The 20,122-nt window shown below is 45.6% G+C and overlaps 1 protein-coding gene across 1 annotated transcript in view; it reads right to left on the bottom strand.

The window, feature by feature from the left end:
* The window catches only part of CERS3 (ceramide synthase 3), an 83,275-nt gene extending 73,995 nt beyond the window's left edge, over positions 1-9,280 (bottom strand). Inside the window, exons 1-2 of the mRNA XM_028502392.2 lie at positions 9,030-9,280; positions 2,118-2,216 (exon numbers count right to left, since the gene is read on the bottom strand). The gene's annotated coding sequence lies outside the window, so the exon portion shown is untranslated. The remainder of the gene's footprint in view (positions 1-2,117; positions 2,217-9,029) is intronic.
* Positions 9,281-20,122: the final 10,842 nt, after the last annotated feature.

The following is a 20,122-nucleotide window of genomic DNA, read 5'->3' as shown; positions in this document are numbered from 1 at the left end:
ATTCTAAACCTACGAGAATTCTCTTAAAATGTGATAGGAGATCCTCTCTGAGCCTCAGTGAAGTCCTTTTGTTCAGGGGGTGGGAGAACCTGAATTACTTCTCTTCCTTGGTAAGGCAAGTGAAGATGTTTCTCAGTAGATCTTTCTTCCTGCTAGTTTATGAGTCTGAGAATGTTACTCACCTGCCACCTTACGAAATCTAAGCAGCTTCAACCTTGCCATGCTGTTAGGTGGAAATTTGCTGGGTGGAGTGGTAGAAGAGGAGTCACATTGCTCAGCCTTTGTCACTCTGTCATGTATCAATCATGACACCATTAAGCACCAGCTGTGTTCCAAGGGCAATGACCTTGCCCAGGAGCAGCCCCATCCTTACCCTCCAGCCTTGTTTTAAAAGACCTTACTATGGCTCTCCTCTGGCCACACCCCTTTCCCATGGGCTGAGGAGTCCAGAGGCCCAAGGGGGCATGCCCCCTTTCTAGACTTGCTAGGGGTACCTAGGACCCCCAAATTCCTTGCCCAAACAGCTCTGAGCCCACCTCCAAGGTCTGCATGGATGCTTGTCCACATCTGTCCTCCTAAAAGTGACAGCACAGTGTGCTCTTAGGCCTAGGGATGGCCCAAAGGAGACTATTGGAGAGTGGAAGAGAGGAGTTGAGCTTGACACACATACAGGAGAGTCTGTCCACGTTGGTACAAGGCTTCCGGCCGAGCAGGTCAGGACTGGGGCCAGGGGAGGGTCCTGCTGAGGGCCAGATGCCTCCCTATGGACTCTTGCCCTGGCTCTCCCCACTGCTAGTGGTGGACCTGTCCACAGGGCCTCAGAGTGGGTCTGCAACCCCAGAACTCCCAGAAATTCTGAGAGTCAGGGATCTGTTCAGGCTGTGCAACCGCAAGAGGGACTGGTAGCATGACCCATACAGAAATCCTCATGGAACTCCTGACTGTCCAGCTGAACCACTCCTTCCTAGAGAAAGGGCCCTCCTGATTCACAGGACGTGATTCTTCCCTGGCTTCCTGATGCTTCCCAGTCCTCCTCTGCTCTTCACTATTTACTCTCACCTGACTAGAAAGTAGACAGGGGAAATCCATTTGCGAAACTTTTGGTGAGAAAGTGCAGAAAATTATAGGCTAAAAGGTGGCGGTGGTATGCGTTGGCCACGAAGCCCTTCTGAGTTCTCTGCTGGCCCAGCAGGAACTGTGGCTGTGCCGCAGCACGGGGTATGGGCAGAGTTCCTCCACGTGAGCAAGGACTGTTGGTGCAGAACGAAGTGCAAGAGTTGTGATTCGGATGACTGGCGGCATTGACACCTGGTTTTGCTGCTGAACACTGAGAGTGATAACACTACTTTTCCACACACCATTACAAAATAATGAGATGATTAAAATGATAACTAACTACAAAACAGATCACAATTTACAAAGTCTCTTCCATAATCATTAACTCACTGAATCCTTACAAAGACAGTAACTATAAATACACTCCATCTAGTAGGAAACAATAAAATTTGGAGAGATCAAGTCATTTGCTCAAACAGACACAGGGCCGCACTCAAATGAAGGTTAGCAAAAAATGTGACTTCTCTCTCCATGACTTGATTTTGCTTTCATCAAACTGATATTTGTGAGCATGCTCTTTGGATAATGTTTCACCACACCCATGACCCTACTTGATTACCATTTGTGATGTTTCTGAAGAAACGTGATTTTGAAGGTTCTCTTACAGGTGAGAGACTGGAAGCCGGGAACCTGCAGAACAGGGCCAAACCTTCCCCCCACATGGAACAGCAGGGTTGGGGGCCAGGAAGGAGAGAAGTCTGGCTGAGAGCAGAACGCAGATGGGAAACGCCACCTAAGATCGTGTGGTTCTTCACCACCTGGTGCTGTCAAATCAAACTTTCATGTAGCATCCCCCTCTGAACAAGAAAAGGCTAGGAGTCTACAGTATTTCACAGGGAAGAAAACAGCGCGCTTGCCTGGCCCCATCACCACTCCTCCCCAGAACACGATAGATAATACCATATGGTAAACTTTGGAGTCACGGATGTCATTTTGCAAGATTACAATTAAGAAAGCACAATAGAGGTAAGATAAACTAAAATGTAAATAATGATGCTTACCTTGAGTATATATGACAGCTTATTACCGACAATCTCAGGTACTATATGTGTGTGTGTGTGTGTGTGTATTAAAGTGCAGCGTTTCCTTTCACAACATCCCTGCAGAAGCAGAAAAGGGAAAAGTAATTAGTAGACTATATAATTATATCCACAGGTTTCCTTTTAACTATAAAACTCTGTCAGAGTCACAAACCAGGGTAGAATGTGGTGCCAGTTGAACTGGGCCCAGCAATCACTTTAGCTTGACCTGCAGAGTGTTTTAAAACAACTCGAGCCAACATTTAAAATCCAGGGGGTTCCACATAAAACTACAGATCTGCAGCTTCACGTGAAAAACCAGAAAGTCTGGTGGTGCGGGCAGACCTTGGAGATGCTGCAGGTTTGGTTCTAGGTGACCACAGCACAGCGCGCGGTGATCCTCTGGCTGGTGGAGGGTCTGACTCTCACTTTGCAGAGAACACAGTAACCGTGACGGCGATAAAGCAGGGATCTCCTCTGGTGACAGGAGCTGCAGGCCGCAGCTTGCCAGCCTGGCCCGCTGCTAATTCAGGTACCTGGCTGGCTTTCTAAGGCCTTTCACCTTGGGACTCCCCGTGCCTGTAAGGTTTATCCACATGAATTATGTTTTCCAAGTAACTTGAGTAAAGGTGATCAGGGCCTAGCACAGCCTGGTATGATCACAGTTATGCTGAAGCACACAGTTTTTCAAAGGGCCAGTTGTAACCCGTTAGGGCCCTACATGGGAATTACCTCGGAGCAATCTTGAGCCATATTCTCCCCTATCCTGACCAATTAAATCAGGATCTCTGAAGGTGCCGACCTGGCATGAGCATGCTTGTTTATTGCTGCTTAACAAACTTATTTACGAAAGTGTAGCATATAAATAGCAAAGTAACCAATCATAAAGGTGAACACACCTATGTATAACCAGCAGTCTGGCCCTCCCTGTGGGCCTCCTCTCGGTCACTCCCCCACCTTCCCCAACTATCCTGGCCTCCCTTCCAACACCATGGATGAATGGTACCAGTTCTTGACCTTTAGATAAAGGGAACCATACCAAGTGCATTCCTTTGCATCTAGATTCTTCCTCTCAGCATTTGTGGCTGAGGTGCATCCAGCCTGATGCATATAGCAGCAGGAGACTAATTTTCATTGGTGCTTAGTATTCCACTGCATGACTGCATCACAACCTATTTTTCCATTCTATTGTTGCCAGAAACTTGGGTCACTTTTTTAGAGCTGTAACAAATAATGCTGCTATCTATGAACACTCTTGACCATGTCTCTTGGTGACTATATGTATGTGTTTCTGCAGGGCACATAGCTAGGAGTGGAAATGCTAAGCCACAGGGTATACTTACACTCAGCTTTAATAGATATTGTTGGACTGTTTTCGAAAGCTGCTGCCCCAGTTTATACTGTTACATCAGTATATGAGAGTTCTGGCTGCTTCACATCCTCATCAACATTTCCATTGTCTGTTTTTCACATGTGAGCCTCTCTGGTGGGTGTGTAGTGGTACCTCACTGTGGCTGAACTTGTGTTCCCCTGATGGCTAATCAAGTTGAACAGGTTTCACATTTCTTGGCCTTTTGGATACACTCTTTTGTGAAGTGCCTGTTTAGATCTCTTGCCCATGTTTCTGCTGTGTTAGGCTTGTTTATTTGTTCCAGATATGACTCCTTGTTGGTTGCTTGTATGGCAAATGTCTCCTCCCCTCGGCTTGTCGTGTACTTGTCTTGTTCTCTTTTATTGGCATGCTTTGATGGAAAGAAGTTCCTAGGTTTAATATAGTTCCGTTTATAGATATTTTTTATTATATGAGTACATTTTATGTCTTGTTTAAGAAATCACTGCCTACCCTGACGTTATTAATATATTCTATTTTATCATGCAGAATGCTGCTGTACAATAGAAACACAGTGGAAGCCAAATATGTCATTTTACATTTTCTATTAGCCACATTTTAAAAAGTAAAAAGAAACTGAAATTAATTTTTAGTAACATTTTATTTTAACCTAATATAAAATATTTTCATTTTAACATGCTGTCAATATAAAAATTATTTACGAGATCTTGTGAATTCCTTCTGTACAGGAAGTTTTTGAAATCTGCTGTGTGCTTTAAACCTAGAGCATGTCTCTAGTGGACCAGCCATGTTTCAGGGACTCAACAGCCACACGTAGCTTACGGCAACCACATGGGACAGTGCAGATCTAGAAGTTACACCTGTCACATGTACATTAACATTTAGATCCGTATAAATGTTGAGGTTAGAATCAAGGTTCAACTTTTTTTGTGTGGACATTTGAGTCCTTTCCTTATATAGTACTAATATAGTCATGACTCACGGGTCTGAATATGTAGAGGTTTATTTCTGGAATCTCTAGTTCATTCAGTTAGTCTACTGTGTCTTTGGCTTTAGTATTTTTTTAAAGTTCCCTGTTGATTCTTATTTTCAGCCCATATGGAGAACCACTATTAGTGGGTCACAAAATTAATTCATTGGCCAGAACCAGAGATAGTCTAGAATGGAATGGAACAGAAGAGAAAACATCAATATGCATCAAGTGTTGTTTTGTGAACCTTTTTTTGGGGGGTGTATGTGTGTGTGTGTTCTAAGTTTGGGTCTAAAAAGTATTTCTTACAATCAGTGATCGTCAAAAAAAGTCTGAAAACCACTGTAATAGTGTAATCAGTAAAACAATTACTTAGGAAAATTCAACTTGCATATTATTTTACAGTCATCATCTAGAAATGCTCTGAAGTTTTACTCTTCCACAATTGGAAGTGGACCAGAATTCACATAAAGCAGATCTCCACTGGCAACAAGTCAGGGAGGCCAGCTTCAGCTAATGGGACAGAAGGAGCTCATTAGGAGGCTCTGCAACTTGGACCCGCAGTGGAATACAACGATGAGCCCATGATGTAAACATTACGAATGAAAATCGTTAATCTGCACAATTTGGGATTTGTTCAGCATCAGCATATTCTAAGTTTTTAAAATTTTACTCAGATGTTAAACAAGAAAACATAATTTGAGGGGAAGAAATTGAAGCCAATTTAGTTATTAAATGATATCAAGTAATCCTCATTACTGAAGAATATGCTCTCAAAATTTTGCTTGAATCTTGACATGATTACTTTCTTGTTCAACCTCAGTCAGGACCAATTTAATCAACAAGTATTTATTGACTATCCACTAAAATACATATGTCTGGCACAGGGATCAAAATAAAAAAAACAGACCTTGTTCTTGCATACAAATATCTATAGAGAATAAATAGATTAAGGCATATGACTTTTCCTCACTAAGTATTTCAATTTATAACATGGAGATACTAAATTAAAATGATTTTAAGCCCCTTAACACAACATTTTATCTCTTCGAAAAATCTAAACATATGCTCTAGCTGAGAATTTTATATTTCTCCCTTTAATGAGAAATGTATTTTGGTGATCATTTCACAAAATATACGAATATCTAATCATTATGTAACATCTGAAACTGACATAAGGTTATAAGTCAATTATATCTCAATTAAAAGAAAAAGCCAGAGAATGACTTCCATTTCTCTCTTTTCCAGCTCTGGTGACCACATGTCACATGTTTCAGAAGGCACAGCTGCGAGAAGGAGGCAGCACAGCCTATGGCAGGAGAAGAAATAAACCTTTGTGCACACACACAGAAAGGAGGCACCTTTTGGTTTTATTTTATATTTTGCACGTGAGTGTGTGTGTATGTGTGTGTGTTGGTGGTCTGTATGTATCTGCCAATCCTAAGCAGAAGTATTGGGACATGTTGGTGAGGTATCTTAGTTTTCTGCTATTTCCTGAAGATCTAATTCAGGAAACGAAAAGGACACGTTCCACTAGGTTGGAACTTCTGTAACCAAACATCAGTTATGGGTTAGGCCTCTGGCCTGTTTGGTTTACTCTGCTGAGGAATGAAGCACAACCCCCCTCCACAGATTCTCCAGTCACCAGGTGGGTGACAAATAAAGAAGAAGTGGTCATTAAACTGGACCCAAACCCTCTAACTTTGTATTTGAGCAGCATGAGAATACTTAGATGACAATGAAATCTGAAGGTAATTTACCTGTTTTAAAAACACAGTGATCGCTGAAGTCCACTCACAACCACACATCTGCCCACTATGGACAGAAAGCCCATGGAGAACTTCGGCTGTTACAATGTTGTACAACATCAGGGATTCTTAGTCTCTCTGTTCACTCGCCATTTGAGGCTTTATACCTAAGCCCTAATGTATTTTAATTGGGGTTTTAGCTTAGTTTAAGTTTTCATAATTTAAAATCCCTGCTGTAAGACACAATCCTAAGGTTGTCTTGTGCAGCAATGTGTCTCGTGCAGTATGACACATAAAATGATGACACCGATTGTTGACTAGGGCTTAGGGGAATCAGGCCTGCTACTTTAGAAGGCTTCCCCAGTGCCGATGTTCGGTCCATCTGGGCCTGACACAAAGATGTCCTCAGTGATTATGGGCCCACCAGGTAAATGAAATGACAAATTTGGGCTGTGTAAGACCAACAAGGTCAGCGTCTGTGCTCCCAGGAAAAGGAAGACACCATTGCATCTGATTCCAGCAGGAGCTTCCCTGTGTCCCTGTGCTGTCTCTCTGGGATGCCCATCATTCCATCAGGACTCACAGTTAGGGACAGACTGTCAAAACACTGTTCTTGGTGCCAACTGGCCTACTTGATATAAGTGACTTTTATCCAGTAAATACGTCAATCACACATGTCTCAAGCCATCTTAATGAAAGTGTCTTATCTCCAGTTCAACCTTTGTACTGAATCCCTAAAGTCCATTGGGAAGGCCTTGTGTGGACGGCCTGCCTGGGGCTCGAGGTAAACAGTGGTTGCTACACCATACCCTCTGTCCCATGAGACCTTGCAGCCAGACCCTCCTCTCACTTGCACTCTGCCAGCAATGCTTCTGCAATGGCTTTGGGGGCCCGGAAAAACTCGGACAAACTGGGTATGTGTGTGTGCGTGTCTGTGTAGTGACCTGTAGCAGCAACAATTAGCACAAGAAACTGGCTTTTGAACGGGAAGCGGCTAACGTTCTTGCTTTTTTTGTTGTTGTTGCCTGATTTTACTATGCTCTGGGGGACTCTTAATATAGGATGTTCACTACCGTGATTCAGAGGCTGTGTCAAAACTGATCAGCTTCACCATGAAGGGTCTTAATAATCACAACATGATTTTCAAAGAAAGTCAGCCATACTAAGATGGAATAAAGCATCAACAAATAATTAGAGCAGTGATACTATTTGCTGAAAGACTACCATCTGTCAGTCACGTGAGAAGCACTTTGCATATCTTATCTTTCTACTCCTTGCAATAACCCTATGTAGTGGACTTCATAATAATGACCTTATCAATAAGGAAACTGAGGTTTAAAGAATTTCACTGACTAGCACAGACTTAGAAAGCAGGGAGTCAAATCTAGATTTTTCTGCCTTTCTAGTCCCTGTTCTGCTCACCACACCATGCCCTCACCCCAACAGCAGAAGCAGATTATAGACTGACTTTCAGTCTTTTGCTGTAAGAAACCAAGTTAGCACATTGACGCAGGTTCAGAACTCCTTCGCGGGACGAGGGCTCTAGGCTGATGCACTAGGATAGGAAGGTGGAAGGCTCCAATCTCATACATCTCTGGGTGCAAAAAGGCAACAAAGTTCTTACTCTCTCCTTTCCTTGCTATGCCACAGTGAATCACTCAGCCTGTATTTCTCCATCCGAAAACTTCTTAATGTGAGTTCTAGCTCACTGAATGAAGTAGGAAACTGCATATATGCACCACAAGGACCACAAGTGAATAAATATAGATTATCACTAGTCCAGCATTATCTTCAAACTTATATAAATTAATTTGATTGCTTTTAGGAAAGGCAGAAATATTTTTAATGGGAAGATTCTACAAATATCATCAGCAGGAACGTGTGCATCTTTCCTCCTTAAAGAATTTTTCCCGTTGGCTGGGGATTCTACTGATGAAATCATAACTGGAAACCCCCATTTATTTTTTTTAAAAAAGGCTTATGGGGGAGAGAAGTGAAAAGGTGCTGTTTAAAGTCTGAGCCCTCACTCATGGTAGAGAAGGCACTTGAAGATTATGGATTAATTAATAAATTACTATTCGCCATCTGGTGAGTCCCAAATGTTTCTTTTCCTTGCTCTGTGTAAGGTTTTTTAGGAAATGAAATTGCTTAAAAGAACATGCTTGCTAAACATGTGCTTCGGCTAGAAAAATATAAAGGATAAGTTTGTCTTGTTTCTCCCCACGAGGCTGGCAGTCTTAGAGCTAATCAGCTAATATCTTCTAGAGACGACACTGAGACTACTCCCTGGAGACAGGGCAGCTCGGAAATGTGCACCGACGTGGGGGGCGAGCGCTGCCTTGCTCCCGACGGAGCCATCCTGCGAGGGCCGGAGCGGCCTCGCCACCCCACCTGCGGCCACACTTGTCGTTTCACCGCCAGCGAAGGCTTTCCTGACAAACCAAGCTGTGCTGGCCGAGCCTCGGCCTCGTGGGATTTCACTCTCAGAACAATTCTCCCTGCCCCTTCAATGAATCAGTTTAAACTCTCCAAACGGCCAGCATCCCTGGTCCAAAGTGGAAGTCTGGACTCAACACTTACTCACCACTGCTAAAGATGTCTGAAGGAAAACTCACCAAGCGAAGGGACTCCAATTCCTGTATCTTTCCCAGTGTATCAGGCCAAAATGAGTATTTTTGAGCCCCTTGCCCCCTCTCCTTCTCTTCCTCTCTCTCTCTCTCTCTCTCTCTCACACACACACACACACACACGCACACACACAGAGGGTTAAGGCCAGCTGGGTTCTGAGAGTTCTCAAACAGTAACCTCAATGAAAGGGCGCCTACCTTTCCGAAACTTCAGTCCACAGAGGCGCCCCCGGCTCAAGCAGTCGGAGCCAGGCTCCCAGCTTCCCAGCCAGGCTCCGTGTCCTCAGAGAGCAGCTCTCTTCATCTCCGAGTGAGCTCTGAAATTCCTTCAGAGACCCACCCTCTAAAGTTGCAAGTCGAGATTTCTGACTGAGGGCAATCAGTGACGTGAGGCGCAGCTACTGGATGGCACCTTCAGGTTCTTCCTGATGGGACGTCCTTTCCTGTTTCACCACTCAGAGAGGAGAAAACTGGAATTCAGTCAGACACGGGCTTACAGTGCATTGCCTCATCGTCGCTGCATTTCAGGGCACACAGGTATTAGTTAACTACCGGACAGGATGGTCTTACTGTGTGTGCTGAAAGGAGGGGGTTCCTGCTGTGGAGAGAAACCCGGCACACTGTGGACAATGTGCTATAGGCCGAGCTGGTCTGACAGCCATGGTACTCTCTAGAAGCCTGTGAGCGCGGCAGGGCTTTGTGCTAACGAAATCACTGCCACTGCCACCACACCACGAAGCTCACTGACTGCGGAGCATCAGTCCACAGCAACGCGCCTGTTTCCTAGCAATTGAAGACTTTTCTGAGCCACATAAGAGCCAGAAAAATAAGAGAGTCAGGCCATCCTTCCTTTTTAGAACAGTCTGATGTAGTTCTCCTTGCCTTTATTTGTGCCCGTCTCCAAGGACGGTCATCACAGACAATGAAAGACAAACCCCTAAGCAGCAGGATAGAAGTGTGTCCGTCTGCTTGGAGCCTTTTAGTTTCGAAGACAAGTGTGTCTGCTTTTTACAATGTTTGTTTGAGAGGGTGCACCTTTTGGGGGCTGTTTTCACTTTCTATTGCCCGAAGAAGGTGCTTTGACAAGCAAGAGAGTCCCAACAAGTTGGTTCCTGTGCCGCTGGTAAGCCAAACCTTGCTCCCCGGGAGGTTCGGGCCGGCAGCACCGCCCACTGTGAAAGCCTCTTCTCATTGGCTGACTTAACTGCTGAAAGACACCTTTCTTCTTCCATCGGCTAATAAATGACAGCAAATTAAAAACTGACTAGGGGCCAGAGAAGGGGAAATACCAGTTTCAAGTTCTTTAAAATTCCCCAGTTTCTCAAATTTCGCTAATGAATTCAGTTCAAAGGAAGAGGATTGCTAAAGGCCTCTTCACTCAACACTTGCTCACTCAAGTCTTCCTAGTCCGTTTTTTTCTCTGCCCAGACTTTTTTCTTCTCATAAGCGGTTCGTAAATTTTAAAACCCATTTGGCAGGAGGGTTGTACTTCCAGTCACTAAATGTGGCAGGTGGTGGTTCAGACCCTCCTCGTTTCCCACAGGAGCCTCTGCAGCATTGCCTGGTCTCCCTGACCCCAGACTGTCCATGTCTAGTCCAGCCTCCTCCAGCTGCCACCTGACTTATCCCCCTAATTAAGCATTTTTTCTTTATCACGTATCTCTCCCTTGCTGATAAAGCTCTACCAGCTGCCTTTTCCCTATACGGCTCCTTAGCATGGGAGACAGCCTGGTTACAACCAAGCTCCTAGCATCCACCTTTGCCCCTCCCACTACTTTCCAGGCAAAACAGACAGAAAGCTGCTGGGCCCTTCCATGGGCTGCTCTGGCGGACGAAAGCCTGACTCCCCTGCCAGGTCCCCAGCTCCAGCCCTCCCAGTTCTGTGTATATACCTACGTTACAACACTTACTCCATTATTATCACTGCACTCGTTTTTCATTTGCTTCCCTACCACACCGGGAATCCTTCTGGGTCACGCCTTAGACATCTCTCCCTTCCTGGAACTTAACATAGCACCCAGCTGTTCAGTACCCGTCAAACATTTCACACCACCATCGTGAGCAACCGGCACTCACTTGCACTCCGGGCACATCTGGGGAAGAGAAGACCCCTGAACTCCATTTTGACTTCCCTGCCTCAGAATTAAACAAGCCAAAAGAGTATTGTATAGAGCCACGTTTTTTTAGTCACTTGTACAATTAAATATTGATATATGCCATCTACCAAAGAAACAGAATGGTCCAATCAAGCATGAAGTATCTGTATGTGGCTCAGCACATCCTCTATCATCAAAAGCAGACTGTTATCTGCTCTGCTTCTTGACTCACTGTCAAGGTGTAGTTCCTCCTCATTCTCCAGGGACAGATGTGAAAACGAACCTGCTGCACACCCTATGAGAAGTGGGGCCACAGCTAGAGAAGCAGAAGCGAGGAATTCTAAAGCTCTGCTGGCTGGGGCTTGGGGGAGCTGTGCGTCTGTGCGAAAGCCTGGCGTGTCTGTGCACGGGTCCTCTGAGGAAGGTTAATAAACACAAATGTGGTTCTTTTGACAACTCTGAAGGTAATGCCTTTCTTTTTCTCTTTCTCACTTGTGCCTCGGGACGAATGTATTAGATCACTGCTGACAGAAAGAGAAAACCCAGGGAAGCACGAGAGACGGAGCAAGTTGTATGTGTCAGGGCCATTTCTTCCAGGTAACCCTCAGCTTCCACGTTCTGAGAAAATGTTAGAAGTTCAAACATCACATTAGTTTTACATTTTGAATCCTCATTCATGGACGTTGAGTCATTTATTAAAATCTTAACAATTTGTTGCATTTAAAAAGTGAACATCACATCTCTGACAACTAAATGCAGGCCATTCAGCCTGATCTTAGAGGAGAGGTTTTGTGGGGAGCAGCTGAGATGGTATTTTACACACCAAGCAAGGCTGACACTAAATGTTCCTAAGGTGCGTGTTTAGAGCACCTACTGAGTATATTTCCTGTAATACAGTAAGGGAGTGGAACTTACTGTACAGGATCCTGGAGGGCCACCAAGGCACACAGAAGAGATCAGAGTAAGCAGGACACGGGAACACAGGCTCTGGCCCACAGGCAGAGGATAACTAGATATCGTGCCCACAGCTCCGCAGGTCAGGAGCAAAGGGCACACAGCTGCATGGTGTGTACACATGGATGGAAGCGGGGCAACTTCTGACATTCTCAGTTGTACAGTTTGTACAGATTGTTCAAACAATCCCTAACCTAGTTTTCTAGAAAGGAAAATGTAAGTTTGATAGCCTTGACTTGCTTTTCCATCAAAGGAAAGAATCCCTTTCAAGAAACGTAATGAATACAGTTTGGACCATATCGATTTAACCTTACCAGCTCACTTTCTGAGCTTTTTAGTTAACAACAAATTCTGTTTTCTTATAATATTTCATTTTACTGTTTTTACAGACATTTCCAATGCAAAGCTTTGCTCACAGATAGAAACATTAGTCAAAATGCTACCAAACTCTGTACTGTCGAAAAACTTCTATGGTGTATAATGAAACAAGCAATCGTTTTCACAGCTGCCTGGACCAATACCTGCACTGACTGAATTTGAAGGCCACCTCTTACTGACATAAAATAGTCTCCTCGGTGACTTGCCTGAGTCCCCACAATGGATCACAGATTACACGCACCCACCAGGGCCTGCACCTTCCCTGTGAGACTCCTCTGCGAGAAAGGGAGGAAACCCAGGAGGAGGTCGTCAGAACTGGAGGTGTTCACACACTCCTGCCCAAGTGTCCGAACTCTGCCCCATCCTGCTCTGTTCCCCACGCCACATCTCACACAGCGGCCCCTTACTTGTTCCCGTTTGTTGTCTGTCTCCCCCATGAGAGTGTCAGCTCCACGAGGCTGGGACTTCGGTCTACCTTGCTCGTGCTGAGTCCTCAGGGGCCAGCAGTTCTTGGCAGAGTCAACACTCAGTGCCATAAGAGTACATTCAGTTTAGTTATTTACAACGTGTCTCTTCCTCTCTAACCAAGAGATACTTTGTCAAAGGTAATTCGTTGGGTTTTCTCAGAAGTTTAAGTCTATATTTTGAGTTATAAAGATTGCCAGATCTACTTTGAGTTTGTTCAGAGAAGGGGAGACTTTTCCCTTGAAGACTTAAGTCTGTTGCACACTGAGCCCTGGAAGCAAAGGATTCTGAGAGCCCATCTGGCCTGTGCCCTGGGAAAGCTGTGGAGCTGTCTGCCAACCAGATCACACATCTGTCATGCGAACTGGCTCTCAACAGCCTCTCAGTTCACAGCCCCCACGGGGGCGGGCCAGAGGCTCTGTGCATGCAGCCTCTGCCACAGGTGTGGCATCTCCACGCCCAGTCCCACTTTGTTCTCAATACGTGACCTTATTCTGATTGGGTGTGTGACTCCAGACAAAGTCACTTAACCTAACTTAGTTCTTTGGGTTTCTCAAATGCAAAGGGAAAAAAATAATAGCTATACCTTTTAAAGTCGTGGAAACATTAAGCTAATATATATTAAAGCACTTAGGAGAGTACCTGCCATACAGTAAGCACTAGATCAATATTAGTTGTGATTTTAATCATACTTACTAATTTATTTCATCCACAGGCTTTATTCCTATGTTACTTAGGAACAGGCTTTACTTCATGCTTATAGACTTACTTTCTCCCATCAAATCTCAAGTACAAGGACTATGTAAAGTCTCCAAAAATAGTACCCATTACCATTCTCTGAACATAGTATTTATTCATTAACTCCTTCAACAGTAGTTATGGGGTTCATATTATGTGCCCGGCACATGATATCTTTTAAAGGATCTCAAGAATGAAAACGCAGACGAGCAAATGCACTCACACACCTGCTGCACAGGGTGCGGAGGGAAATCCACCCCTGTGAATGCCACGTGGGTGCATAGATATGCTCCATACTGCAGCATTGGGACCTCAGAGGGGAAGGACCCTCAAACATTTACTACCTCATGTCCCACGTGCATGCAAGCATGAGCCATGGATTTCCCACAAGGGGCTAAAACTACATAAATACAGCATCAGGAAACAGACAGAAATGGGCTGATAAAGTTTTCACCCCCTCCCCCCGAGACTGTGAAGGCAGAACCTGGTAGCTTCAACACTGGTGCTCCCTTTATCCAACATCGTGCTGGCACCTAAGTAAGTGAAACATTCCATGTGCTTTGAATGGATTTGTACGAGCTCAGCACTTACGTGGGTAGGAAGAAATAGAAGGCAAGAGTGAGTGAACATGTCAGCTGTCCGTACTGTGTCATGTGGGACAAGGCAATGAGGAAACCAAACACCCCTTATCCGCCGACCATCATCCTTTAACACACGCCTTACATACGGAGTTTGAAATGCAAACGTGGAGACAGTGCTTCTGACCTCAAAGAGATGACTGTCTGTCTTCTCCCTCTTGCTCCTGTTCTCCCTCCCATCCTACACCCTGCATGCTGCCTCTCGACACGGGGCTGGGAGAAAAGCTGCTTGGCTAACCCAAGGACGGGCAAAAGCAGGACAGGGTGCCCTGTGAAAAACACAAGCTGGACTAAGGTTCATGATATCGGCCAACCCAGACTCATTCCCGTGAACAAGACACTCACACCTCTGCCTTCTTATTGACAAAAGACTTGGTCACTCCGTGGGGCACCAGAAACACAGACCAGGCTTCAGGCTGAGTGAGCGCGTGTGGGACTGTGGCTGTCGGGCAGGCTCGATCACTCTGGTCATTTCCAGACCCTCTTACAGTGGAGTTCGGAACCAAATGCACTTCCCCTCATCAGTTGCTTTTGGTGGATGCCTCCAAAGCTTCTGTGGTGACTAGAAAATCCTGCTGCAACTGAAAGTAATATTGAGACACCAATCCTGCGGGGGTGGGGGCCTGGTTTCTTTCCCTTTCTGATCCCTGAGGTCAAGCTGCCCGCCTGCCTGCCAGATTACCAGGTAATCTTAAAACAGAGCCCTCATCAAATCACTTCCTTGCTCCAGAATGTATGTCTTCTTTATGATGATTACATTAAACATAAACTTCTATGACTGTCTTATTTCCTAAGCTCCCCTCCAAAATGTGATCCCCATCCAGCCTACCCCACTTTACTCTCCTCCGTACCCCAATCCTCATCTCCTCTGGGCTGAGCCAGCGGCTATATTCACTCTGACCTCTGCTAATATCCACCTGTGATACCTCCTCATCCACGCCCCATACAGCTCAGCTTCTCAAACCATCCTGAATCAACCTTTCTCTTCCTTGAGTTTTTACACTTATTCAAATCCCACCTTTATCCCCATTTTCTATGCAGCCCCATTCTTTTTTTAAGCTTTATTTTTATTATTATAATTATAATTATTATTATTTTACAGAGGGAAGGGAGGGAGATAGAGAGAGAATGAGAGAAATATCAATGTGCGGTTTCTAGGGGTCATGGCCTGCAACCCAGGCATGTGCCCTGACTGGGAATCGAATCTGCGACACTTTGGTTCACAGCCCACGCTCAGTCCACTGAGCTACGCCAGCCAGGGCTTAGCCCCATTCTTTAATAGTAAAGTACAGACTACTTCTGTAATACAACCTGATCAGAGTGTGTGTGTGTGCGTGCACAGATACACATGCAGGTGTGTGCCTTGTCTCACCGTCTGAGCCCAGCTCTCACCGCAGGCACACTACCAGGTCCATAGGGGACTCTCAGTAAATATGTGTTAAGAACACTGAACCATGTATTGTAAGCTATATGTACCTTCTGCTGCTGCTCTTCCTCCTTCCATGGGATGCTCATTCCTTCAATAGCTATCTGTGGAGCACTTCCTGTGTGCCTGAAAGGAGGGAAATCACAGTGAGCGAGGCAGCTATGGTCCCTGCTCTCTCAGCACTGAGAGTCTCGAGTGCTGGCTGTGGTTGGAAAACCATGCCCACTCTTTGCACGTCGCCAGTCATTTGCTCTCCCTCTGTGGGAGACCGCCAGCAGGTCAGCCGGACTACAGAGCACTGTTAGAAGACACCAAAGGGATCTGAGCAAAATGCCACCTATGCAGTTGATTGTAAAGTGTTCCTCACTGGCTTCTACTGAGGTCTCCAATGAGGAAAAATATTCTTTTTTTTTTAATCTCTTTTTGCAGTAGGCTGGTTTTGAGTGAAAAATTGAGATGTCACAATTTGTTCACTGTTGGGTGTTGTTTGAAACTGTTCTACACAGAATGGAATGATTTCTGTTACCTCCTTTCAAAGCCATACTTCCCTGAAATAAGTCTGCCAAATATTATTATCTCAAAAGAAACCAGGTATAAAAATCAAATTTTACTAGAAATGAATAATATGAATTGCTGAATGTTTACACAAATAATTTACAATTGTAATGTGTGTTCATTCTTTTGTGCACATATTTATGGAGTCCTTACCATAGCAGTTATGGCACCAGTGACAAAGACCATAGTAAAAATAGTTTGCTTGAGCCCTAGCCAGGTGGCTATGCCGGTTGCAGCATCGTCCCATGCACCAAAAGGTGGTGGGTTCGATCCCTGGTCAGGGTACATAAGGGAGGCAATTGATGGATGTTTGTCTCTCATGTCGATGTTCCTCTCTCTCTCCCTTTCTGTCTCTAAATTCAATAAACACATCTGGGGGTGAGGATTTTTAAAAAATAGTTTGCTTGATCATGTTAAACTCTCTGCAAGGCACATTTGGAAAAGAGAATACTAGCCATTTACAATTAAATGCCTGGCCTAGACATCAGAGGATAAATTGCACACTGGTAAATTCTCTCCAACAATGATAAGTTCAAACTTTTAGTGGTTTAAGTCTTTAAACTCGAAATCAACCAACTATTCAATAAGTAAATATAAACACAAAATATAAACAAAATGATTGCAATAAGCATTAAGGGCTTCAAATTTTAGTTATTATTTTAAAAATCTTTTATCAGTGCTGAAAAGGACATCACCTGACAACTCAATAAGAAACCCCCTTTGGCCCCAGATGCTCCAGGTCAAGGTCCTGTGTTCAGAGAAAGTAAGACAACAAACAACCAGAACAGACCCGAATACTCCTGGACTGTTCACTCTTCACGGCTGGGGTTCAGATAGGATCACGCAAAGCAGAGATCCTCACGTGGCCAACAGGGCCACAGTAGAAGGAACCTACAAACCATGCATGTTTTCCCAGCAGCACCCACGGCTGGTGGCGTCCCTAATCAGCAGCAATCAGAGTGGGTGACGTCAAACAACAGAGAGCAATCCTGCCATTCCATTCCTGACCTGTCAGCCACGGTCAGCACTGCCTGTGATGGGTCAGATACCAGACAGATGCCATGCTAATAGCATGTAAAGTAAACATAAAACATGGAGCTAATTAGGGCGGAAATACCATTTGACTCTTCCACAGTTTCAGCCGTGTTGGTATCGAGACAGATCATGACGACTGCAAGGGTACTTACTTTCTGATTACGTAACCTATGTATCCTGCTCTGAACCAGTGCCTACATTTTTCAAACGTCACCCACAATGAACATAGTTTACATCATGACCTAGTACAAACACATGTGCAAATACACTATAGAATGAAAGTCAAAGTCTCACAAAGTGATACTGAGCGGCATATTATGAGTGACGTATTAGACTGTCCGTTCCGGCCTAATATAGACTCTTCAAAAAATGCTGGTCTGGCCCTGGTGGGTGTGGCTCTGCTGCCTGGAATGTTGACCTGTGACGGAACAGTTGTGGGTTCGATCCCAGGGCAGGGCACCTGCCTGGGGTGTGGGCTCGTTCCCCAGGCCGGGCATGTGCAGGAAGCAACCAACTGAGGCTGCGCTCTCACACCCGTGCTTCTCTCCCATCCCCTCTCTCCACAAGCAATAAAAAAAAAAATGTCCTTGGGTGAGGATTAAGAAAACAAAATGACTCTGGTCTGGACCTACTAAATTGTTGGATAATGAGGCACAGTGGACACTGCCCAAACCAACTTAACTAGATTGTTCTGCCCTTTCTACAACTCTACACACTACTCGGCTTTCTTTTTCTTTTCCCACTCTAAGTTGATTTAAAGGCACTCTATAATTATTAAAAAAAAAATACATGACTAAGCATCAACGATCAGAAGATGCTTTCGGCCTCCAAACTGGACAACGAGGAAGCAGCTGGGTGCCCTTCTCATGTCTGAGGTCCCCGCACCCAGACCTCAGTCCTCAGTCTCAGCCGTGCTGGGTCCTTGACACATGTCGTTGAATTTTAGGGGGAATAAATAAACGAGCATTTTGAGTATTTAAGGTCCCGGCTCAGGGAGAATAACTTTCACCGAGAAAAGCGAGGCCCCGCTTGAGAGCCTTCCTGGCCCGGCCCTCACTGCATCTGCACAGCCGCCGGGGCCCCGCAGAAGCCCATCCCCCAGGACCCGGCAGAAAGCTGGGCTGGGTCGTCCTTCCCCCGCGCGGGGTTCCGGTCCAGGGAGGACGCGCTGGCCCCGCGAGTCACAGAAACTCACCAAGGCGGAGGAACACCACTGGGCAGTGTCGCCCCCTGGGCTGCGCCTGACGGGCTCTGCAGGGCCCGGGACACAGGGGCCGCGACAAGAGGGCCGGCCACTCTGGCTGGGACACGGCCTCGGCCTGCACGGGGACAGGGACCCTGCCACGGCCTGGGCGGGGACGGGGACTTGGCCTCGGCTTCTGTGGGGACAGAAACCCAGACACGGCCTGTGTGGGCCACTGCGGCCCACAACCGCGCTGCGTGGCGACAAGGCCTCGAACATGAGCAGCGCTGAGGAGCAGGGACTCGGGACAAGGCCTCAGTGTGTGCGGGGGGCTGGCACTGGGCCCGGGGGTTGAGGGGGTGAGGTGGTCCCCATCCCCCACACCCGGGCTCCACACACTCCGCACCTTGTCTCTCGGACCTCGAGGTCCTGAGGGGTTGGCTTGGCTGTGGGGACGGCGCTCAGCGCAGTGCATCCTGGGACCACGCTCGAGGCCCTGCTATAGGGGCGGTGGTCAGCGCAGTGCATCCTGGGACCACGCTCGAGGCACCGCTTCAAAGGCGGTGGTCAGTGCGGTGCATCCTGGGACATCGCTCGAGGCCCTGCTACAGGGGCTGTGGTTAGCGCGGTGCATCCTGGGACCACGCTCGAGGCACTGCTTCAAGGGCGGTGGTCAGTGCGGTACATCCTAGGGACTATGCTGGAGGCTGAGAGTGGGCACAGGGGGTGACCACCGGGACCCCGCCAGCCACCTACCGCACTGTACTCTACTGACAGCAGCTTTCTCTTCGAGGCAAGTACTTGGTCTGGGCTAGGCTTCTCTGAATCGGTATATCAATTTAAATATGAATAAACCTATGAAAATCATTTATAGAGGAGGTGGCATAGTGCAATGAGGGAAACAGGCTTTAGAGCCCTGGGTTTAAACGATGACCTTCAGTTTACTAACTTTAGGATGTGTGACCTTGGGCTTTTTAATAGCCCTTTAAAATGCGCATTTCTTCCTGCATAAAATGGGGATAATAATTCCTCCTTGCAGGATGTCCTGAGGATTAAATGAGATAATTTCTGGGAAGTGTGTGCATAATATCTGGTAAAAAATTAAACACTCAGAAAAAGGTATGTTTAGTATTTGCACAACATTTTTTTTAGAAATTATGTTCTTAATAATAAGTGACTCAATTATTAAGTGTTATTTCAAGTCTTAATAAGATCTCTATGAAATGAAAACAGAAATGCATCAAGGAGAACTCAGGGTAATATAGAAAATCAAGGAGCTGGGATACAGGTAATAGACTGACAGAGATGGATGAAAGGAGATAGCAAAGAAGTAAAAAAATAGTCATAGATTTAACACTTGCTCTATAGGCAATGGTGAGTTGAATTGACTTTGGGGAAAATCAAATCAGGTATGAAGAGCTCAGATGTCCCAGAAGACACAGAACAAGACTACTTAAAAGAGAACCAGATCTAGAGAGAATCTCAGGAAATTTTTGAATTCTAAGGACAAGAAATTATTTGGGACACACCCATCAGAAAAAAAATCAGTTAACGTAAATATAATCAAAGGAGGGTTTTCTCAGCTTTCTTGTCCAGAACAGCTAAGGATAGAAAACAATGGTGCCAAGGGCAACAGTTTAAGGAAAGTTGTAACACAAAAACTATTCCCAGATAAATTTTTATTCAGCTCAACAAAAGGAAGCAACCAAAAGACACACTCTGACAGGCAAGCTCTGAGAACTATACCTCTCTTCCTAGAAAAGCTGCTAAGAGGCGTATTCCAGCCATCCTTCCTGGGAATATCACCCAACAGAAACTGAATT

Source organism: Phyllostomus discolor, chromosome 12 (assembly GCF_004126475.2).
Source record: "Phyllostomus discolor isolate MPI-MPIP mPhyDis1 chromosome 12, mPhyDis1.pri.v3, whole genome shotgun sequence".
NCBI lineage: Eukaryota > Metazoa > Chordata > Mammalia > Chiroptera > Phyllostomidae > Phyllostomus > Phyllostomus discolor.
The sequence above is the reverse complement of the archived record's forward strand: the minus strand, read 5'-3'. Positions and strand labels throughout refer to the sequence as shown.